Source organism: Lissotriton vulgaris, chromosome 5 (assembly GCF_964263255.1).
Source record: "Lissotriton vulgaris chromosome 5, aLisVul1.2, whole genome shotgun sequence".
NCBI classification, from domain to species: Eukaryota; Metazoa; Chordata; class Amphibia; order Caudata; family Salamandridae; genus Lissotriton; species Lissotriton vulgaris.
Window position 1 is genome coordinate 864,060,511 of NC_141693.1, and position 25,548 is coordinate 864,086,058.

General features: G+C 42.0%; 1 protein-coding gene across 7 annotated transcripts in view; it reads right to left on the reverse strand.

The window, feature by feature from the left end:
• ZMIZ1 (zinc finger MIZ-type containing 1) overlaps positions 1-25,548 on the reverse strand; it is a 535,099-nt gene that overhangs the window by 286,718 nt on the left and 222,833 nt on the right. For all 7 annotated transcript variants that reach the window (XM_086922439.1, XM_086922438.1, XM_086922436.1 and 4 more), the window contains one exon: positions 1,491-1,574. The gene's annotated coding sequence lies outside the window, so the exon portion shown is untranslated. The remainder of the gene's footprint in view (positions 1-1,490; positions 1,575-25,548) is intronic.

Here is a 25,548-nt window from a genome sequence, read left to right on the forward strand (position 1 = left end):
CAGGCAGAAGACACAACTGAACATTCTTCAATATTTAGCCAATTCAGTCAGGCCCTTAAATCACCAAATAGTTTCTGACAACATGTTTTTCAATGAAACAACACTCATTACAGAAAATACGCAGTTTCGTCATAGACGACCAAGTCAATAAAATCTCAAATTCAAGCCAATCGTTTGCAAACTATTACAATTTCCATTAACAAACAAAAGAGGGCAAACTTTTAATTTCAATGTGACCAATTGAGCAAAGAAAAGTAAAGTCCGAAATAAAAATATAAACATCAAATATCAATTTATTCATAAAGTAACATTTCATTGCAGATAGTTCAGGCACCACAATAGCACTGAAATAAGCAAAACATTCTGTGTTGAAAATTCAGTCCTACTGTTTCTAATGTACATCTACCAATGTTCATTTGTAAAATCTTCTGCAAAACTATCTTGACCTTCACAGTAGGCATCATAATACTTCCATAGTCAAAGCTAAATTGCACTATATACTGATTTATAAACTGGATTTAATTCTTGTATGCAGTATATTTAACTGTTACATTTGCTTACATTGTGGATGTTAAACTGGACACTGCGGTGCAGACCCATATCATAGTTATCATCTAATATTCTAGTACATTCATCTATAAAACAATTCAGTGGATAGGCACAATTTGTATCGTCTGAATATCAATTACATTTTCCCCTTTCTTCTCTCCTCTTAATGATATCTGAAGGATTTAAGTATGCAATTTACCTGTGTATATAAATGTATTGGAAACAGGTAAATATCTTGTCATTTCTAAATTGCAGGCAGTGGGTTATAAAATATTATACATTGGTATGAGTTTGACGACAAATATAAGTCATGCATATGTTGCATTTTTTATTATTAATATACTTATATATCACAACTGTTTTCAATTGCCTATCATGTTTAATATATGTATTGTTTAAAATATTTTTTAAATCTTATACTAAATGACAACAAGCTCACCCACATGAAGGGCCTACATCTAGGGTATGATTCTTGCTTCTGGTGACTGGTGCAGGCTGTTGCATTCTCAGAGTGGGCAGAAATGGGGCCCCACTTGCATAACGTTCCAGACTTTTTACCTATAGAGGGACCCAGGGCTTTGCCAAGATGGAGGCAAGCAAATCCAATCAACTTTTAAAACTGAATGTATGTGCTATTGGAGCCAAAAATAGGGGATAATAAAGGCTCCAGGGGACTCCGATGAAAGAGACAGATGTAGTGAAAATGTTGGGCTTCAACATAACTGCATGCCGACACGCAACCTGAAAGATGTATGTCAGCTTCCGCACGTCACCTTCCATTCTAGTTTTCTAGGAGTTGAGTTCTCGAAGGGATATCTTAATGAAATAAATCTGTGACTCAGCAAAAAAAGCAACAGAAGTACAGCTAAGTTTGCCTGCCACAGGAGAGCAGGCAAAGACTTGAAGGATCGACAACAGACAGAGTACATCTCTTCTCTTACCTGGGAGTTTTCTTGTGAGTCCCTCACCACTCCCCAAAGTGGACTTCTGCTTCCTCACGAGCCTCACATCACAAGACCTCCCATCTTCAGAGCAAGGAAAGAAAGCAAGAAGAGTGGGTTAAATAGGGCTTTCTCTGGAGCAGAGTGTACTACATTTTGTATTGATACTTATTACATGTATAACCCAACAAAAATCCTTTACATGTGTTGACGGTAGATCAGACAAAAACAGAAAACATGACTGCAATAGAGAGCAGGTTCATTGGGAGAGCGAGTAAAGGGAGGCTGCAAACAGAGAAACCCCATAATATCGGCCTTGAGTTGAGGGTTGGGATGTCTTTGGGAGCCATCTGACTGACCGAGGTTCTATCTGAGGACATCTGTGAGGGTTCTGTTGGTGGACTGGCTGTGAGGTTAAGGAGTTGGATATTTCCGGGAAGAGGTGCCAGTAAGACCCTGAACGATCTACCACAGGAAACCTGGGAGCAATGATCTGGTGAAGGGATTCAGATCAGAGGTGGGTGCAGGAATAGAAGAAGCTGGTTTGGCAGAGGTAAGATGGGCAATGCCACAGAAAAAAGTAGTCTTTGGCACAGCTGTAGATCTACATTTAATGTCCCACTGCACTGAAACAAATGCCTTCACAAATGACTTTGTAAACATGCTAGTCCTTGCAGGATTTAAAATGGCAGGAATAAGTAGCAAATGGACTGTTTTTGGTCTAAAATGCATATGGCAGATACATAATTGAATGTGATAAACAATGTGATGACTGAGCGCACTTTTCAGACGTAAATAGTCTATCATATATTCCAATGGAAACATTTACTAGAAGAAGAAATAATATATCAAGCAGCCAATACCATGAGGTGAGAGTGCAATAAAACTCTAAGTAAATGCAGCCAAAACCGTATCTGTGTATATGTTAAAGCAGTGCCCCCCCCCCACCAAATAAAGGTTGGGAGCCTATTCTTGGTGAGTAAAAGTCCAAGCAATAAATAAAACAGCCTTTAAATTCTGTATTTATCTAGTCCTATTTGCTGCACTTCAAATGCAGAGATTACTTGTCAGGCTATGTCTTCTGACAAATTGCTTCTTCTTATAATATGGGGATTGGGGTTTACTAAGTCCTCACACTTTGCAGTCAGAGTAAGAAAAGTAAAGTAAATTATGTGGCAATCTTGCTGGCGTACAAGGAGTGGAAAGGAAAGGATGCAGGATGTCATTTTTTTATAACGCAACAAAATGCAAATAACTGCAATCAAACTATGAACATTTAGCACTTAAGAAAGCCAAAATAAAGCACAAATTGTTTGTAATCCTGAACTGTGATGGAAACAAATTTTATTAGGCTCAAAATAAATCACAGCATTTTACTTGGTGCTGCACACATGATAAATGTTCACTGAAACCCGAATTCCACACATCCTTTGTATGCAATAAACTTGTATCCGTAAAACTGTATGTCTGTGCCAATTCAGTGGTCATTTCAATGGAAATCGTGCAGTCTGTAAATGACAGAGCGATTTGTTTCCAAAAGTTACCTACAATAGAACTGCAGAAAAAAGGGACGCAATGAAAAATGCCCTAGCTCCCCTTCAAATAAGATTAACATCCCATACAACTGACGAATCCCGCTGTTATACGCCCGAGACCCCAAGTATTTAAAAAAAAAAATTATTTTATGAGTTTTATATAGCGCTGGCTAGACCAGTATGTATCAGAGCCCTTTACATTCAGTTACACAATGTTACAGAAAATGATAACAAGTAGTCTGTGATAACTGCAAGCGGAAATGTCGAGCTACGTAAAACTTGCTAACTAATATCTGTATGGCCTAGCAGTGTGTTGCGTGTGTTAAAGTGTTGTGTCAGAGACTCTAGGAGGTGTTGTGGTTTGTTCCCTTGTAGAAAGAGAGCAATGATTATTGGTAGTAGTAAGGCGCTTTATTCGATAAAATTTTATCATAAAAGCGTACACAAATAAAAATCCAATTTGTAGAACATGGAGCACTTAAATAAACAAAAACAAAAACAAAAAAGCAAAGATTATTAGTTGGTGGCAACTGCTTGAATTATTCACTCGCCTACTGACATTTGTACAGTGCAAAAGACGTTAATAATAAAAAAAGCTAGTATACTCCAGCTGGCCACAGGAGCAGAACCTTTAGTGGCAAAGTTCTGCCTATTTGGTATACCTTATATCAAACGCGCACAGCAGTCACTTTGGCACTATGTCCAGTACCAATGCTGCCTTTTAAATGTACAGATTTAATGCACTCCCCTCGACGTCCTGCCCCAGCTTTGCCAGTGAAAGGCAGGTTTTCAAGGTATTCAGGCCCTAAACCCATCTCATGCTTCCAGTAAATCGGTGAGCACTACTTTTGAAGGGGGTTAGACATCCTTTTTTTGCTGGGTTTTCTTTAATTTTTAGAATGGTTGTGTTCCATCTCAGTCCCAATTTCACTTTTTCCCCCAATCCTACTAGGCTCTCTGATAGAATCATCATTAGCTCTGGCATCTTAGCAGATAGTCTGGTTTTATTTATTTTCCTTTTATTGTGATTTAAGCCACTCTTATGTGTCTGACGAGAGGAAGATTCTCGACTGAATGAAAGGCATATGAGTCGAAGTCTGTCCACCAACCCATCAGTCTCAATAGACCCTATGAACGTTTTAGCGACTCACTCTTGCTAGGAGAAGACATCTGAAGGCAAGACCTGAGACGGGCAGGTTCATAGATGGTTTAGTTCAAAGCAAGTCTCTTGAAAGCACATGGGCTCTCTCAGATTCGACAATAGTCTCTGCTGATTCCAGCACACAGGCCAATTTCGGGTTGGAAACCTGCAACAGAGGTGGATTCTTTACTTCAGAACATGCATCTCTATATTGGGAATTTTGCAGCACCTCAACCCTTACTTCCAGACTTCTTAAACACACAGGAAGCAACAACAGGCTTATTTGCTTTGTATGCTCATGACCCGTCCCCTCACAGGATGAAAGGGAAACTTCCGTTTTGCAAGAATAACTATAACGTGAGAGATTCTTGCTTACGAATTAGTATTCCGTACATACTCTTGGAGTATAGAGCATCACAACCAATTATAATTTTGGTTAAGTGGCTAATCCGGAGCAAGCTAGGAGAGGTATGTTATTGTCGCGGAACACCTTGTGGTCATTGCTGCAAAACTCAGCTCCTGTGTCCACAGGCCTCGAAACCCAAAGTAATGTTACGTATTTGGGTTGGTAAGGTCCAGTATTTTTCACCTCTTGTTCCAAAGCAAGGCTACACTCAGCTGTTGTTTCAAATACTTTAGAGCATAAGTTGAGTTAGATCACGCTCCTCACAGGACACTGCATCATGCATATCCTTTGGCACACTTCCAGGCACTTCCAAATCAAAGTCCATCGTGGGTAGAAGGCCAGCAACTGGCCAGTCTGAATAGAAGGCCTCGCCTGGATCACTGGGTATTGAAAGTAGGACCACAGGAATGACATGCATTAGGGCCCAGGGCACAAGTCCTAAAAAATGAAGTGGGGGGACACTGAGGTCACGACAGGAAGTGACGTCACGAAAGGTGGCTTGCACCATCAGACTCATTGCTTCCCCTCGCCCACCCCTTAGATGCGATTGCATCACAGAAGCCAGCGCATGAGCAGCGTTCTGAATGAGCTCCGATCTCGCTACAGAGAGGCCAAAGAGTGAATGTGTGGCTCCATTTGCTCCAGTTATCGAGCTCCCGTTAAAATAAGTGGAGGGACGCCGTCCACCCGCGTGGTACCCCGGCTCGAGCCTTGTTAGGACCTCAGCACTGCGCAATTAGGCATTTGTCACATAATCCACCATTTACTGCGTAAATTGCAGATTTCTACCAAAAAACAGGTTGTACATCACACCTTTCAAATTAGTAAAAGGCTGCATGCGGGATACAGCTGTATTCAGTGTTAAAGAAATGAAATTGTAGCTAATATCCACACATGATGGACTGATGGAAGGACTTTATCTACACCCAGAACAAAACCCCATCCTGTCTGAAATCCAATTCAAACAGAGCAGAAAGACTGCCTTTTCCTTCTCTTGAGAAGGTTTTGTTTCACTATTCATGCAAATCCACATTTTCATCAGATATTCTCTTATCAGCAATTATTTTAAGATGGCACTCAAAGCTTCAAAGAGTTCCATTTTTTATCCATTTTTAGAGTAATATTTTGAAACCTAAAACGGACTCCAGAACATGGGTTTGAAACCTACCTGGGATGCACAGAATAAAAGGGGTGCGCCTTTAATCATTTAAATACAAGTGGGTACATGGGGCTACTTTCCTTGCAGGAGTAACAGTATATTTCTTATAAACCATTACTTTGGGAGATTTGAGGATGGTCCTGTACTTCTACGCTAAAGAAAATCAATAATTGCTGCTAAATAAAACTTAGAACACAATTCCAATATCGCTTAGTAATAGTGCTGCAGAATACGCTGCATGACGTTCTTTTAATCACCAAAATGCGGCATAGTGCTTTCTTAGCTGCATAATTTAGTGAAGGTCAACCCTGAACACACCACTCGGATACAGACTGATCAGCGCCCACGGATCAGCAAGATATCATTAAACTGCTGCACACCCACGGCCTAGATACAGTCAAATCAATGAACGCACATAAAAGTAGCACATCCAGACACTATACACCTCAGTGGTTGCATATTGTAATCCTCCTTTGCCACATAGTTCAGGTGAGCCAAGCCATACTTCCTGAGTCACCACTTTTTAGCATCTCTACCAAGTCTGCATGTTTTGAAGCTTGATTCAGTTGCTCGTGGTTTTCATGGTAAATGCCCTTGTTTTAATTTGTTATGTTTAGCTTCATTGACAATCCTTCGATTTTGGTGTTTTTCACACTGAAAGAGCTAGTGTTGGAATTCCTGTTCCCTTTGGAGGCCTGTTACCAGTGAAACAGAACCATCATTGATGCCAGCCCACACTGCTGCAATACACTCGATATGGAACTTTCTGAAAAAAAAACACTGCGCGACTGCAGACGCCGCGCCAGGATTGCGGCTACAGCCGGTCCAATGACGTACACCGCTCCAGCCCTTCGGAAACTACCCCCGCCGTTGGTAGCTATGTATGCTAAAAATTACTTACAAAGACTCAGTAACTTGATTACATTAGCAGAAACCAGACTAAAGCACAAATGCTACAGAGCTGTTGCAAGGTGCATACATTAAAATGCGGTAATGCTCTAGAAGGCTTCCGCAGAAGGACTGCCGTGCTATATTCAAATGGAAATTAAGTTAAACCTTTCGCAAAACCTGCCAGGACAAAAATTTTAATCAACCTCAAAGGGAAGAGGATAACTGTCCAATGGGGACTAGTGCTATCAATGAATGTCCAAATCCACACAGAGTGGACGACCTAGTTCCTTAACTTCATGAAAAAACAAGCATTGCTAAGCTTTGGCTTCCAGGCTTTTGGCTTTACCAATGCTAGTTTTGCTTCTTCATTGCTTTTAAAATTGTTATTGTTGTATAGCTTACTGGTCCCTTGCCAATAGAAAAAAAAATGGTCCAACAGCAAAAAATGATGAAAGAGGAAAATTGTTGTCAATCACACAGAGGTTATTGTATGACTGAAGAGGTCTGACCTACTGCCCTGTGATGTATACAATAAAGGGCAGACGAAAAATGTCAATGACAACAAAAGACCACTGAATGAAGAGGGATGGCTAAAATCCCCAATATGTTAATATATTAAATGGATAATTTTAGTAAAATCAAAAGATCTGGGCTAACTCTTAGACAGAACACTGAAAGCCACCAGTTCTAAAAAGACAAACTCACAATCTGCTTGTAGAATTAGTTCAAGCTTTCCTAATATTTCAGGTCCATTAAACATCTACCAATTTAGGAAAGAGTGTCTAATGTTGCAAATCGGTCCCCTTTTCGCACATTTTTAGTGTTCATTATGCATCCTTTTTGTATTTTTGTTGTTGTTGAAAAAATGCTCGTTACACAAGAACGGTACAAAAGGGGGTGGTGATGGACGGAGCATCTGAACCAATCAAACCCTCACACCCAGTCAACAGATCTGGGTTTAATCCATCACCGTTCTTTAGCCCACTCTGCCACCCCAGTTCAGACAGAAGAAGTCACTGTCATGCTCAAAAGATATGTGAATAAAATAAGGACAACAAGATTAACCCCTTCGATGCTTGTGACGGAACCATTCCGTCATCAGTCACGGCTGAGCTGTGCTGATGACGGAATGGTTCCGTCACAACCACACCCTGTTCTGGAATGTCCAGCACAGGGGAAAAATTCAAGTAGCAGCCAAGGAGTTAAATAAAGATTACTGCCCAACAGCTATAAGGAGCACTTATTTTACAGTTATTTTCGGCAGAAAATTAAACCCATCACAACCCCACCATGAAAAGCTGTCTCAAAAAGTACAGTTCTGGGGTTGTCCCTAGGCAGCACAGGGGCTACAAATGAAAGACTTTACCGGATCTACTAGGCCCCAAGAACCAAAGTTGGTATAATCACACATAATTACATCTGTGTAAGAACGAAATTCGCCCTTTTATATGAGCCCAATGACATGCATTTCGTAGGCACAGAATACATGTTTTAAAAAAGGTTGTGAGCCACCCCACCACCCCCAAAGACCCACCCCAAAATAATGGCATGATTTCTTTCCTATTTATTGTAACTTAGTTAATGGTTGGCACACCTAGTGGTTTAAAGCATGCAGTCCAACACTGATGCCTTAATCACCAGCTGCGGCTCATCAAAAACACAAGTATCTCAACAGTGGTCAAGTGACACCACAGGTGAAGCAGCAGTGGCTCAGAGTGCACAAAGGTCTCAGAAACGACCCATCAAATTCCCACAAACCAATGCGATGAACCAATGACAGCCTGCAAGTGCCAATGTCAGGCATCTAAGAGCCAGCAAATGTCAGCAGTGGGCTATGGGTGACCCACTACTGACAGCAGAGATCCATCAAGACCTCACAAGAGCCAGCCATGGCTCAAGCAGTCCCCACGTACCGAACAATGGCCGATAAAGAGAACCGACAAGCACACACAGCTATCCCTTTAAGGTCCTACAAGGGCCACACTGACTCAGTGAGTACCAGCAGTGATTTACATGGAACCTTACTAGCGCTAGGAGCACCTCATTCACGTAAGTGTGCCAGCAACAACCCACTAAGACCCACTGAACCTATGCAGTTCTTCTGTGAACTCCTAATAGAGCCAGAAGAAGTCTATCGAAAGCCCAGGAGTGCCGCTACATATCATCCTGAGCCTGAACACTAGTGTGCACATAGTGCATCACAGATAAGGCCATCTCTCCTACTTCAGTTCCTGCCGGGGGAAACAGTCTGTGTCGGCAATGTAGAACAAACTCCCAGAGTGACACGAGTGAAATGAATGTATGCAGACTGGGAAAAACTCGAGCACACCAGTCACTCCGAGCACAATCAAACAAACCTGCAGACAGAAGAGCAGCATAATTCCCCAGCGCAGGTGTCCCAGAAACACATTGTTATTTCTGTGCAACTTTCCTGTCAGGGTACAAAAATATCGATCTGTCAATGACCCCTCTGTGCACTGTATCCGAGAAGCAAAATAGTTTTTCACAGAATTAAAATGGGTTAAAATAATGGGCTCCTGCATCTGATATGTTCCACCTCTCTCTAGTGCACACCCACAGACTTACAGATCTTTGTAAAGATACAAAGAGAACGAAAATATCCCCTTACCAGGACTAATGTGTCCCCTTGTCCGCGATTACTATCAAATTGATGGCTATGTTATTGAGAGTCTACATCCTTTCTGTTCACGCAAGATCACAAAATTACCCTCCTCGTACATTAATATTCTCCACACAGGGGGCTCGGCTTGTCAGTATCCCAAGGTAAATATGGTTTTCGTACACTGTTATCCTATTGCCCCCAACAGATAATGCCGTGCTCTAGTTGGGTACAGAACATGCTGGATGCTAATACAGTTTTGATAAGGATTAGGTGTAAAAGACAAAGAAAGAATATAACGAAAAATTTTAAAATATATTGCAAAAGAAATAAATGTGATTTAAAAAAAGAATGGAGAAACATAATGAATGAGAAAAGGAAGATGAAATAAACAAAGAAAAAAAGAAAAGCAACTTTACTTAAGAGGAAAAGAGACAAGGTAAAAGACGAAGAAAAAGACATAGTAGTAAGAAAGAAGGTAAAAAAAAAAAGGTTTGTCATGGATAAGCATTTATTACTAAACTTATATACCTAAAGTCAGGTTTCATTTGACGAATTTAAGAAAACATTGGTAAAAAGTAAAAAACTGTGCTAAGTAATAGGCTTAAATGGCCTCGAATCGGCCCCAGTCCTGTTCGTGGTTTACTGCTTGAGGCTGGGAATAAACACATTACCTTCTGCTGTAGTGGTCTATCAAAGTGTGCAAATTCTGCAGAAAAGGCAAGGATAGCCAAGAGAGCTAACGCGTCACAAGAGATGGAAAAGTATCACATGGTAAGCGAACATAAAGACATATTATGCATTAAATACTGACAGAAGAATTAATTACACACAACGTTTACTAGCATTCAGACAAACCCACTGGCTTTCAGAACTCCGAATGGAGCTGCCACCATAACTGCCACTTTATAGAACTTTCTGCACCACGGGCACCATTTAGCAACTAAGGCGTCCACGCGTAGGTCTCTAATGGCACTCTTCTTGTAAAGGCAAACTGAGAAAACAAAACTGCAGCAGCCACAGGGAACCTTCTATGCTCACTTTCAGACTGTGCAGCTCTGCGTCTTAAAATGTTGGAAACATGTCTCCTTGTTACATAAACACGGCCTTCTAAAAATAAAACGCCCCTGGTCACTTAAGGGCTGAGGCATATAATCAGGCCAGAAGAAAAGGACAGCTCTGCGGCCGAAACGTATCTACAGACCTGCTTTACCTGAGAGATTGCTCAGCTGTGCTAGCCCTGAGCCGGTAAAATTCCTGTGACCAAATGGATACACTCTCTTAGCTAAGCCTGGATGGTCTCCAGAGACACCGGGATAGCTCCGATGCTGCAGTGCCTGAAGCGGCCAGCTTTAAACCTGTACGGTTTGTGTAAACGCACAGATAGTTCTGCTGTGTTATACAGAAACTTCTAAAAGCCTTGTAACTGGAGAGATAGTTCTGATGTTTAAAGTCAATGTCTGAGCTCCGTCTGACCTGCCAGAGACTTCTGTTGTCCAGACCCTGAGGGGGGCCAACCAGTGAAAAGCTTGCCCTCGGACTAACAGGGGCTGGCTCCCTTTCTCGCTCTCCATCAGTCCTCGTTAATTTGTCAAAGCATCTAGTCCCTCCCTTTTCATGCTCTTGCTCCCAGTCGTCCTTGGAAACTTGACTGCCTCCGTTGTTGATTCCAGTTTCGATTTGTTACACTATAACTTTCGAGGTGAGTAGCCGGAAGAACATGGTTACCCTGCGCTTATTGTATATACTTCTGTCAACGCGTTATGGCAATAAAAGAATGTTTTGTGACAATATAACCTTTTTTGAATTAATAAAAGGATTCTTTAAAAAAAAAAAGAAGCCAAACAATATGGGTGCAGTAGGTCTCTGTTTGATGATGGCTGGATAGATTGTGAATGCTATTAACACATCTTTCGTCAGACACACAGTAGTACAGGCCACTGGTACAGAAGAAGAAAATTACCAGTGGTAACCAAAACTTTACAAAAAGATATCCAAGCGCAGGGTGTGCCTGCTGTAGGTACAGGGGGCCACATCTATGCCAGATTTTAGGTGATATACTTAAGATAATTTTATGTAAAAGAAAAACTCAATGGCACTTCATAGTCCATGGACATCCTGAAAATCTGGCATAGATCTCAGGAACCCATGGATGAAACTCCTATTCAAGTATATCAATAATTACTCACTGAAAGGGTTCTAGCTTAAAGAAACAGTTCGACTCAAATGTTGTTCAAGGCTGGGAGATCTACTTGCTCATGAACTCGACATTACATTCTCTTTTGGCCTTCAGGAAACTGTAACTTACTCTAGAATAATAATTCTGCGACAACAATTTTGAAAAGTGGGTACAGCTGCCAGCCAGTTTAACATATCATGACAAGAAGACTCTTGAAATCCTGTAGTCCAACCAACCAACATGGTTGCGTCCCACAAGCGGCACAGAGGTTCTTTATAATACGCTTGTCACTCTCTACAGAACACCACAACTTTCACACAGAAGGATTCAGTTTCACAAAATCGTTTATTGAATTCAACACTTCTTAAAAAATATAACACCTTGCCCAGACACTTTTTAAAAAACATTGTTTGTAGTAATCTAGGACCCTAATGAAGACTTAGGGGCAGATTTATGATAACTGGCGCATCCCCAGGGATGCGCCAGTTATTTTGCGCCGCTGCTCCGCCACCCATGGTGCGCCGCATTTACAAAGCGGCGCACCATGGGCCAAAAAAACTGCACAGATGCGTGACGCATCTGTGCCGTAAAGGTGGCGCATTGCTGGAGTTGCGTCGCAAGCGCGACGCAGCTCCAGCAAGGCTCGGGGGTGCCCCATCTTTACAATGCTGCGTCAAGACCTACGCCTGCTTCAAGCAGGCGCAGGGTTTTGACACAGCATTGGCCTGAAAGTGACTGAGTGAAATCTTATAGATTTCACTCAGCCACTTTTGCGAGGCGCACCCGCCCCGGAACGCCCACCCTGCGCCGGAACGCCCACAAGTGGCGCAGGGCTTTACAACGTGACGCATCTGCCTAGATGCGTCACGTCGTAAATGGGTCGTAGGGATGCGCCACGTTTACGCCGCAGTTGTGTGACGCAAACGTGGCGCATTCCCAACATAAATTATCTCATTAATCTCAACAGATGTGTTGAGATGAACGCAAGTTAATTTCAGAAGAAAAATTAAACTGGACTCACTGCCACAACTTTCTTTAGAGGGCCAGTGAATTAGGCAACATAGCCAATTAAACATAGGAAATGTCAATAGGTCTTGTCCACAGGACCTATACAAAACTTAAGCAACAGAAACAGCTGATGGACATTGATAAAAGATGAGGTTAACAAGTCTATATAGGCTGCCCTTCGAATTGCTCAATCTTAAATTACAGATTCACTTTGGAATCCAGCTTGAACACTGTGAGTTGAAGGCAAGTTTATATCTTGCTTGTGAGAGAACTCTTGTCAAAGCAGTTGGAAATGGCCTTTGTGATTTCTTAATGTACAGAGAAACTCCGGGCTAAAATAATGTAGCCAGTTCTGCAAATGTAAGATGGTTGAACAAAGTCAATGTGAAAAGTTTGGAAGATGTCTTCCTTGCGGACACGTAGCTGAAAATTAAAAAATTACTGGTGGGCTTAGGTTGGTTTTCCCCTAAATTTAAGTAAACATTAAGTGAAGGCGGCACTCGGCTGCATGGTAGAAAGATACTCTGTGCAAGTGCACATTTTCCATGGCTCCCGAGAAAAGCACAAGAGTTCTTTATGAGCGTGGGCTCTTTAGACACTCAGGCTGCCAAGCTGCCAACCGCCAGCACTTGGTCCCCTCCCAAAAGTCCGCGCCGGCCCACCGCAGACACACCGGGCGCGCGACATCTGACTGGCACGGACGTCGTGGGTCCACAAGGCTTCGCAGACGCGCACCCAAGGGGAGACGGGTGGGTCCGGTTTCACCAGCCCCCAAAAGTCTCCGCCTTCTGTGAGGGAGGATAATAATCAGAGCAGCATGTAACCGAGGCTTCCCCTGCGCGCCCCTCCTCCCGTCATGGACTGCTCCAGTGCGACCTTGAGAAGATGGCGGGCTATTCTCAGAAAAGCGAGACGTTTACGCGCGGCGGGCCCGGCTCTGGAGGCCTCCAGTCCTGGTGCGCTTTCCCAGGCATCCGATGTCAGAGCACTGGGCTGTGCAGGAAGAATGGGGTGGAGGGAGCACCACAGGCAGACCACGTGCTGCAGGAAATTCTATTCTCCATGTCTATTGAAGTGCCTTCCCAGTGTGTTCTTGTGGTTTGAGTGTCTGCCATTTATTGCAGTATTATCCTTCTACATGTATTTTGTACCCTTTTGTAACATGCACACGTCACTTTTCTCTTGTAACGTACATTGTTTGCTACCGTCTGCATTTTGTTTGCTTTTGATACTTGCACAAGTGCCACCATTGCCTACGTAACGTTTATTCTTGTATTTTGAGTGTCTGCCATTTATTGCAGTATTATACCTCTACTTGTACTTTGTACGCTTTTGTAACATGCACACGTCACTTTTTTCTCCTGTAATGTACCGTTTGCTACCTCTTGTATTTTGTTTGCTCACAATTGTCACTATTGCCTCATGTAACGTAATGTTTGCTTTTGTAATTTGTTAATTTGCTTTTGTAATTTGTTCACTTATAATTTTCTCCTCATGTATCATTACTGTTCCTATTGTGAAGCGCTCAGACACCTTCGGGTAAAGTCTGCGCTTTATAAACACGCATAAAATAAAATAAAGGTTTTCCATTGGTTTCTCCCTCTGTTAGCTTCCATGTCCATCCAAGACCTTTTAATTGATATAATGTTGTGGACCAACTTGTCTGCTGTGAGGAGGTCCAATTGGTCGCACCCTGCATCAGATGTCCAGTTACTTGTGTTGCAGCCCTAAGCATCCCTCATAGCAGTTAGATACTTCATATGCTCAGGGCTTTAAGTGGGATGCAAAAAAGTTGGGGGCTCTAAAAGGGTCAATTTAATTAGGGATGTGGCTTAGACACGGAAACTAAATGTTTCTGATCCTTACATTATGAACATCCCACACTTCACTGACCAGTATTTTGGGGCAAGGTTAAATAAAATGTGAAATATGAACAGGAACTGTATCTCTAACATGTAATATCTTACAATTTTGTACATTATTAGTTCAGAGATCGATCAGTGTTTGCCAATAAAGTTAAGGACATTAAAACAAGGCCTGATAGGTACCAGTTATAAGGTCTTACGGTCTCGCTTAGCCAGCACTTGAGCTGTCTCGTCGAGACATGCTGTATTAAGGCATGGACTTGAAACTCCACCTACTTTGCACCCATCTTCACTGTCCTTTGTAAATGGTGGTTTTTCATTGGTCAGTAGGCTTAGTAGCCCCACCCTTAGTACCGCCTTTTCTCTTCTTGTAAACTTCCATGAGGACACCCAGTTACATGTGTTGTTACTCAGTAAAGTTTAATTACAAACTGTGAGCTCAAATAACTTTCTTTGCCTGCCTTTGCATGCAGGACATGCTGTCCTGCACCAGTTTTTTTTTAACCATCCTTAAGTTTGACCTCTTTCCAACACTTAAAAGAAGCGGCATGCGATATGAAGGGCCGTTGTGTAAGTAAAACATTTTTATTTGATTTCAGAACGCGCCACACTGCGCTGTCTCTAACATGGTGTCCTTGCGCCTTTCTCTTGTTTTGCGCTCTGCAACCAAACATTTGTTAAATTATTTCAATGACCTGCAGACCTTAGCAAATTCTCCAGTTTTCCCATAACACAAGTGCACACAGTAAGCAATGGTGCCTGCTGGCCACTTTTACATGAACATGGGCGCACACAGTCGCCAATGGCGCCCGCCGCCAGCTTTTACATGAACACAGGCACACACAGTCACCAATGGTCTCCGCCACCTGCAATTACATGAACCTGGGCGCACACAGTAACGGAAGGGAAGAGGAGATCGCAGCGCATGCTGCACATTAGAGAGGCAAGGGGTGAAGCACATAGGGCTTTAGGGCCAAGATACCCATGCATGTAAGTGCTACCAGTTCGTTAATTTCTTTAGCCCTCTTCTTCCCAATTTACCAGTTGTTAATGTTATAAAACTGGTCGTGGCAGCGCATGCACGTCAGTGATTGCATTGGTGCTACCCTAGGTGGAGTTTCAACACCGTTTGCTCTGATCGCCACAGTTCAGTCACTTGTGCATAATAATCATTCTGCACTATGTGATGTCCCCCTAGCTGACCAGTTTTAAGGAAAAAGCTGTGTTGCCTAATAAATAGGTAGGTCTGCTCCTTAGTAAGGTAGCTATTATTAGTGCAGCAGGTGGAACTGCATCAGGCTCCATACGTGAGGGGTCCACTGTACCGTGGTGTAGCTATATTTTACTACCTAAGCAGGTGTCGGGGAAGCAATTTACTTGCCTGCGTTAGTCCCCATGGTATCCTTGTAAAAGGTGTTTCTCTTTAGACTTCGATTATGGTATTTCAGCCTGCTACACAAGAGACATGGGCATTAGTGGCCCATTGGAAGACTTCGTATAGTAAATTACTTTATAAAAGTCCCAGCACCCACGTGATTCATTATTAAGAAAATTACGTGGGTTGAGTAGTTGATTTTTCGAGAGATAACATTTTTAATCTTGTGTGGCTATTATTTTTATGGCTGGCCCTACATTTCATCAGGCTTGGGACCTAGTATTGGAGCAGCAACCGGTTATGTAACCTCGAGACGTGGACAAGTAATAAGCCTTTTACATGTATCACCATAAATTTGCACACTGCTGGTTTTGGAGTACCTTGCTTTTCTGTACAGGAAACCTGTGACTCTGTGTGCCAGAACCAATCCTTTTCAGACAGCCTGCCTCTTACGCTGTGGTAAGGCAGGTTCGCAAACTTCCTTTTTTACCTAGCCATGTTGTGGGTGCAATACCATATGTGGCCAAAAGAGGTCAATTGGGACCTCTATTGGTCACATATGGTACTGCACCCTGCAACATGACTATGTAAACAATCATTTGCAATGTAATAGGCCTCGCATTTGTCAAAGTTAGAGCTGTTGGTGTTAAAAATGACAATGTTTTTCACTTTTGCTTTTTTATACCAATGGCAATAGCACTATGCAAATGTAATTACTCAATTGCAAATATTAAAACAAAAGTAACATTTTTTAAATTTTCAATTCTAACAACTCTAACATTAACAAATGCGAGACCTATTGCATTGCACTCACTGAGCCATGCAGGCGCTATATCAAACATGTTGAACAATTCAAGGGCTGTGTTGACCGTGTTATACCATTTATTTCACTGGGCCCTCACTCATTTTGAGGGAGCAGCAGAGTTCAACCCATTTCCACCAGCCACTGCATGCAATACTGAAGGACCAAGGAATGCAAGTGCAGAGTGAGCACCCAGCATCAAAGCATCAATTCACGAGTGAAACAACGGTGTAGGAGCATTGATTAATACAAGTGCAATGTGAGCTCACAGCTTCTTACAGATTAATGTAGGTGCAGAGCGAGCTCACAGTATAGGAGTATCGATGAATGCAAGTGCAGTGCGAGCTCACAGCATGAGAGTACAGATTAATGTAGGTGCAGAGCGAGCTCACAGTATACGAGCATCTTTGAATGCAAGTGCGGTGTGAACTCACACCACAAGATTACAGATTAATGTAGGTAGAGAGTGAGCTCAGAGTAAAGGAGTATCGATGAATGCAAGTGCAGCGTCAGCTCACAGCATAAGCTCACAGCATAGGAGTATCAATGGATGCAAGTGCAGCGTCAGCTCACAGCATAAGCTCACAGCATAGGAGTATCAATGAATGCAAGTGCAGCATAAGCTCACAGCCTAACATTAAAGATTAATGTAGGTGGAAAGTGAGCTCCTCATAGGAGTATCGATTAATTTAGGTTGAAGTGCAAAGTGAGCTTTGTGTATCAGTGCATCAATTACATCAAGATCAGAGTGAACTCACAGCATAGGAAAGTCTACTAATACAGGCGAAGAGTGAGAGCCCAGAGTCACAAGAGTAGCTCACATTACGTTTAACAAGCATAGAGTCAGCATACACAACCTCTGCATCAGTTAGTGCTGACTGGGATCAGTTATCATTGTCTCAACTGTTGCAACTGAGGGGTAAGCGGACAACAACTGTAGCAAATGCAAGTTTAGAGTGCGCACGCAGCAGCCAGTGCACTAACTAGCTCGTGTACAGAGCGCACAACAACCACATCATGGCTAATTTTAAACACACAGTGAGTCCTGAGTAACAGACACATTGATACATGCAAGTAACGAACAAAAAGTACACTGGTCAATGAAGGTGCGCGCGCGCGCCCACAACAAGCACTAGAACCAAATATGTAACTGCAGAGTGGGGACTCAGCAGCCAGAGGATCGATATGAGCAAACAATAGAAGCAGCTAGTTGTGCAAGGTCCACGAGAACACAAACACAATGACTGCACAGCAGCTAGTGATAGACAAGCACGTATTAAGCTAGGCCACTGATTAATGCTTTCACTTGTAAACTTACAAGGCCTTTCTAGCGAAAACCTCAATTTTTTCAGTTTTTTGTTTTAATTGTGCAAATATTTTTGTTGGCGATGCTAAGTAAATCTCAAGACAATTATCACAGAACATCTAGAAAATTTAGATTGTTAAGAAAATTCCACTAAATGGTAACACTTTCAAAATTCATTTTCAACAAAAAAACAAGAAAAAAGAAGCAATGTTGCCTAAATATACATTAACTCTTTTAAGAAAAGTTTTGCACAATGATCGGATTCTGTTTTTTGCATAAAAAATTCAAGAACCAGAAAATGTTTTTTCCACGAATTTGCTCTGAAAATTGGCAATGGAATTGCCATGGGAATGCTGATGTTAATTTCTGAAGAAATCTTAAAAAGTAAACATCCTCCTAAAAAAGCCCCAGAACTGACGTGCGTTTTCTCAAAATGTTTCACTTATGTTTGGTCAAAATGTATGTATTTTTCAAATATATATTGTTACCCCAAACATGTACCCCCACCCATTCTCCTGCCACTCACACATAGGGGAACATGACTTATGGCTGGTGCTAAGGGGGTTTCTACATTAACAGCAATAGAAAGAATCTTTGTTGCGACACCTTTTCACTATTAAGGAATAGATTCAAATAGACTATTACTGACACATTTGTATTAAATTTAATTACATGCGAGTAGTAATTTATAACAACACAAATTTAATCAGATTATCTCCACGTTTTTCTACAGTTTTTGCAGGCCTCTTGTGTGTTCTAATGCATAATTTGAGGAGGATTGTTTTAATAAGTGCTTTAGTGCTTTGGGCATTGGTATCACTGCCGTCACCACTGGATTGAAGTGTATAGTGTTGGCGTCTCTTAATATCAGTGCACAATTGTATTTCTCTGCATATTTGTGTTACAAACTTGTGTTGAAAAAGTTCTATGGTAAAACAAGAGTGCATGCATCAACACCACTATGTAATAAAGTAAAGGAGCGTAAATCAATATGCGCGTCTGTCTGTCTGGTAACACAAAGGTGTAAACATTAACAGAGTACACAGTAATATAATTCAATAACACCAGGGACCTGAACAATACTTGCAGAATCCACTCATTAATGCTGAGGCAGGTGGTGGATTTTGACTGACAGATCTAACATCACCCAGATTACAAACAGTTCTTAGCTAATCTCCCCATAGACAACCTAACTATATCGATGTTTCACATGAAGACCTTTGACTACAACGGTTGGTTAACACAACCAACATGCATTGATTCATTAATCAACTGTGTGAAAAACAGCAAAAGCATTCTCATAGCTCTATTAGCATTGACATACCTGGCAGTAGCAACATGTAAAATATGACAGACACCATGCCAGGACCAGACCCTTACCACACAACAAACTACAGCCACACACAAACAAATATACAGCCGAGAGATCCACCTGTAAATGTGCAGTCCAGTTCTGGTGTACAAGATGCCACTTTAGTAGAACTTGCATCCTTTTCAAAACGGTAGAAACCATAATGTGGGCAAAGAACAACATAAGAGTGACTAATAGTGTTTACACCTGTCCCTCTCTAGAGGGGTTATGCAAAAATGTCATCTAGTTCATGGAGAACATTGGCTAAACACTAAGCCTGCCCTGCCGCCAATGGAAAAACACAATGAAACAAAAGTTGAGATCACACAAAACTAAGTCGTAATGCACCAGACAATAGAGGCAAAATCAAGTTTCATCACACAATAATTTGAAAAAAGTAAATAATGTTTTAATCATTCATAGTTTTAGTGCATCTGAGGTCTAATTTGAAGCACCTTAAACTATTATCATTTGAAGAGACATAAATACCAAGAGATGGAGATGTTTGGCAGATGAGGTAGTACACCAACAACTTGGCGGAGTACCCTATCCGCCAAAGTAATGGTCCGCCCTCCTCTGTATTCAATAGGGAGTACCGTCATATTTCTGACAGCGGTGCTGCCAAATGAAAGACAGAGTTCCCCGATTCGGCTGCAAACTGGTATTGGTTCTCTTTGGTATTCTAGGATGCGCAGTATTTCTACATGCTGTATTACTGCACCGAGGAGTGTCAAGAACATACACCAGGTAAAACGCCTTCATAACTCTGAGAAAACACAACTGAGCAGCAATTTCCTATAGCACAGCGGCAATCTCTTAATGTTGCAGGAATTTTCATAGGGGCAATCTCTTAATGTTACAGGAATATAAATGGGGCAATCTCTTATTGTTACAGGAATACCACAGGGGCAATCTCTTAATGTTGCAGGACTATCACAGGAGCAATATTTTAATGTCGCAGGAATTTTCACAGGGGCAATCTCTTAATGTTACAGGAAAACAAATGGGGCAATCTATTAATGTTACAGGAATACCACTGGGGCAATCTCTTAATTTTGCAGGAATTCAACAGGGGCAATGTCTTAATGTTGCAGGACTATCACAGGTGCAATCTCTTAATGTTGCAGGAATACCGCAGGGTAAATCTCAATGTTGCAGGAACACCGCAGGGGCAACCTCTTAATGTTGCAGGAGTTCCCACTGGGGCAATCTTTTAATGTTGTAGCAATACCACAGGGGCAATCTCATAATGTTGCAGGAATACCACAGGGGCAATCTATTAATGTTGCAGGAATAAAAAAGCGGCAATCTCTTAATGATGCAAGATTCCTGCATAACATAAGTAAATTAATACACACTGAGACATTGGGATTTCCAGGTGTCAGATTGCCGTTTTAGGAGTCTCACAATTCCCTGAAGGGGGGACCGTTTTTAAGGTGAGGTGAAAAAAATAGAAAGAAATTTCAAAAAGTTACAAAGTACACGATTACTATGAAATGCTGTAAATTTAAAACAGCTTTCAGCCGTCAAGCCTGGAGAATTAAACATGTTCAATTGTGGTTTCCCCCCTGAATCAGTGCTTGAAATGGAAAAATAGAAGTGCAGGTACTCTGTACCAGAGTACCTGCTTGTTACTGAGAAGTGCTGGTACTCTCCAATTAAAAGTATAGCATTTCTCTTGAGAGGTGCTGGCACTCTCCCTCTCAAAATAAAAAAGTGCCGGCCCATTTAAAGCACTGCCCTGAATGCACCTAGGAGTACCTCCAAGTCATGTTTGAAAAACAGAATTCCTCCAGATTTCACTTGGGACCCCACCTCACAACTTTCGTTTTGTGTTTTGTGTACACATCACTTACTCGTGAAACTGTAAACCATTACAACACACTAACAATAATACAACAGATGTCGAAGGAGCAAAATATTAATTAACACGGGACAAAATAAGATCAAGGGAAATCCTTAGAGAAGGAATTGAGATTATCCAGGAGGCTCGAGCCTTCGATGGACCCAGAGAAGTGGGAACCATATAACACACTGTGCCTCCTCCGCATATAAAAGTCTTTTTTTTTTTTTAATGTGTTGGGCAGAAATTCCGTTTCTCTGCGATGAACCAAGTCCCTCGCTGCAGCCTTATGCGCCCGGATTCTGCATGGCGAAGTCGTCCTGTTAAGATATTGGTTTTCGGATTACAGAGATGAAATGCCTCCCACTGGCCTTTTTTTTCATCTTTAACTTTTTTCTTAATAATTTCCAAGCCGGCACAGCCAGCGTCTCCCGCCGACGCATAGAAGTGAAAGACTTTATCAGCATACACTCGAAATACAGTGATAAAAAGAGACATCTCGCCGCAGTTAAGAGCAGGCCTGGCCTCTCACGGAGGAGATACCTCATCACCGAAACATGTCTACTTCCAACGGGGGAGAGAGAAAAAGCCCAGCAGAGATCAAACATGTACCAGGCACATTCAAGGGAGGGAGGGAAATCGACAAGCGAATTATCGCCGCCTTCAGCGTAAAAACCCCCGCCCCTCCTCCCTCTAAAGTGTGCTCTGGAGAAAATAAAAAGACTTAATTAATGTACAGCACACTCTGCAGCATAATGTCCTCTCGGCGCTTTAAGTAGTAGCTTCAATTCACTAAAGAACAATCCTATCCTATAACATACAAACTCTACATAAACAACCACATTGTCTTCGGTATACCCTTAGACTTGCCTCGTTTGGAGGGAACCACCTTCCTTGGACTGAACTTCACCCTATGAATACGTAAAAGGCCTCCCCTGAACTTCAAAGGGAACACATCTCATTAAAAACCTTTCCACCCTCCATAATTTTTTTAAATTGTTCTAGATTCCAGAGGGATCACTTTCCAGAGCAAGTTAATCTAGTACTTGGAGGTTGAGAGGAAGGTCTGTGCTGACTATTTACATTTTACCTTTTGTTTTCTTGCCCTCTTCCAAATCATTTAGGTTTTGTGAGGCGCTGCAATGTAGCCTTGTGGCCCTTTTAGAGTGCCAGTCCACTGGGCACGCGGTGGGCACGTGTCGGGTCAGGTCCAGAAGCAGGAATATACCCCAACCCAGCTTCTCAACAGGAGTTAGACTCAGTCTGATTATCTAATTAGTGCAGGATGGGTAGTAGCTCCCTAATTTGCACTTTTGAGGAGTGCCTCGAAGACAACTAAATTACTACCCTGAAGCGCTACAAAAAAAATATATAAAACATTCTTAGGACTTCAAATGGAGCAAAGAGGCAAGGTGAGACATACCCTTCTAAAATTATGTCTGGGTACCTTTCTGCAGAGCTCTGATCGAGCTGGCCACCATGATTTCTTAGGCCATGTACCAAGACCTCCCATAGGCCTCTTGCACGGTCTGAGTATGGAAAAGGGATAAGGTAGATGTGCAGCACAACCTTAACTCACTTACTGGCCACCAACGATCACTTACAGAACAAGGCATCTGAAATGTTTACGGTGAGTTAGTGGCTACTCAGGTTACCCCTCTCATCCAGGGATTTATACTCATTAATTTTACAATACAATACCCACTCACAGAGGGCTAAAAGAGTTAGCTTTGCTCGGAGTAACATGATGCATGTGAAAGCAGTGGCCAATCAAGGAAAATATTATTGGCAGCAGCCAGTGGGACTGGTCACTCTGTCCTATTGGGTTCGGCACCGCTATGCTGCACTATAAACATTTTTTTCAAAGTGAAGACATGAACATGCATGTGGGAGAATGATTCATGACACTGCTGATAGGTATGTCATCACAACATAGGCCCTCTTACAGATTGAGGTGAGCGCCATTTTGTTTCATTTTTTTTACCATTCCAAGATGGCAGACAGCACTTGGAGCCGTAAGTTTAAAAAACAACATTTTTGCTTGTGAGAAAGTGAATTTTTAAAAAAAGGCGAAGCCTTGCAGCACATGGCAGCTGGCTGGACCCCAGAAAATGTAATAGAAAGAAAATGTTAAAAACATTTGCATGTTAAGGGGGCAATGTAGCAGCTGGTGGGAGAGAAGAAAATGCTGGACTGGATCAAACAAAAAGATGGTGTGGATAAAAGGAGGTGCTGGATGTGGTGGGCGCAAAAAGGAAAGGCTTGGGGAGGGGGAATGACAGTTGTGCATGTGTTTGGTAAGGAAGTAGCAATATGGAATATGTTGGGGTGGGTATTGGGGGGCAGCACATCGTTCAGAGAGCATGACAACATGCACACTTTCATTGAGTGTTTACAGAAAAAAGTAGTTCCCGAATGTGAGCATTCGAAGATTGCAAGCCATCTAATAAAAAAGAAGATGAAGTAGTTATGCTCCTTGGGGGAGATAATAGTAAGAACAAGAAGGAGCAACATCAAATAAAAAGAAAGCAAATGAGAGTGACAAGAAAGCCATCCAATAGTAAGCAATGTGTGGGATCTAGACTAAAAGCGGCCCGTAGACGAGACCTAATGTATTTATACAGCACACTTCACAAACTGAATCGTTTCTTCAATACATTTTGCCATCCAAGTCAATGGGCGTCATGCCAACCTCCAAAGGATGAAGCTTTGAGTCCTTCACATGTTTCCTGTGAAGCCATAACTAGCCAGTAAATATGCCACTGTGGGTAACTATAAGCCCTGTTCAAAGTTCTTCCCCACTCTGCTCTCAAAAAATAAAAAAGTCAAACGAAGCAGGACATTTTTAAAGTAAGACATCTACAGTGTGCAACTTTGTGACTGCCACCTGAGGAGTTTTTTATTTTATTGCTTAGGGGGTGGGGTGGGGTAGATTTCTAATAGATTTCAATTAAATATGGGTGTTGTTTACTGCAACCAGTTGCTGTTTCATTAGTTTATATTATAAGCACTTGCACAGCACTCCTCTGCGACTGGCGTGCCCTGCTGGCGACGTGGGCTCTCTGGAGGGAAAGTTACTACATGAATAAGGCAGTGTGGGATGGGGAGGCTTGATTAGGGAGATTTGTACTGTCATCTTTCCATTACTTATGAGTAATTCCCTTACTCTGAAGTCCAATCTACCGTACTCAGTCACCACCCATTGAGGAGCGCTGCCTCCTTCGACAGACTATCAGTTGTCCTACTTCCCTTTCCTAGACAGAGAAAATAGAGTTGAGAGCTTTGTTCCCACCTACCAAGATGGATAAAAGGAGCCATCCCTCTGCAGAAACTCATCTAACATCCTAAACCTCCTTAATCTCAATGGCCCCACAATTACTAACCACGGTGTGTGGGAGGGGGGTGGGGCTGGTGACTGGCCTAATGACTGGAGAACCACATTATCTGTGGCGTGGTTCCTTTCATCCACCATGATAGATGTAAACAAACTCCTGAGTTTATTTTCTATGTCTAGGAAAGGGAGGTATGGCAACTGAATGAATGATGAGTGGAATGAGGAAGAGTAGACTCAGAGTAATATAATTACAGTAAGTAATTAAAACATTACTTTCTAATCCGCTTCTTCATTCCAGTTATTACTCACTGTGTAATACCAAAGCTAAAAACAACTTGGACCACTGTCCGCGGGATCTAAAAAAAGAAAAAGAAAACACTACCGAATGAAAGCTTACATGCTGCAATCATGCAGCCATAATTCAGGAACGGATTCCATTGCCTTTGTCATAACATGGCCGAAAAGACTAGGAGTCCGAAATCTCCATAAGCTTGAAAGTAGATCGTAAAGCCCAAGTGACCACTGTACAAGTGTCCAGAATGGAAGCCCCCCGGACCTCTGCCAAAACAACTAAATGACTCTGGTAGTCTGCCCTCGGACTCTATCTAGCAAGGCAAGTGACTTTCTTCACAAATTGGTACAATGGTGGAGTGTACCGAATGGCGTAAGTAGAAGGTTAGAAACAACGGGGCCCTGGGACTAAAGTATCAAACAAGTAATCCATCTTTCTAAAAGAAGAATCATATTCCAAATATCAAAAAAATGAAGACAGACATTGTAATATCGAAACAATGCATGGGCTTTTAGTTTGACTAAGTCAGCGTACATAATAATTAAGGTTGAATTACCTCCTGTTCTGGATGCAAAGAAGAATGAACCTTGGGATCAAAGCAGGAGTTTTACCTCAGAACCAGCTTATCCTCAAAAATCATCAAGAATGGAGGTTTGCATAAAGGAGAACCCACTTCTCCTAATCTTCCAGTCAAAGTAATGGTGCAAGAAAAATCACCTTGCATGTAAATAATGGAAAAGGAGTGGAATCCATGGGCAAAAAGGAATTTTCTGAAGAGCAGACAATACCAGTAACAAATCCCAAACTTGGACCCAGCTCTGTACTGCAGGCGGTAAGCAAACAATTTAAGCAACTTCAAAACACAAGTGTTCACTGACAAAAACATTTCAAAGGCATTCCCAGGCCCTCAATGGATATGCACTGAAATTGCTATAAAGCAATAGCCAAACC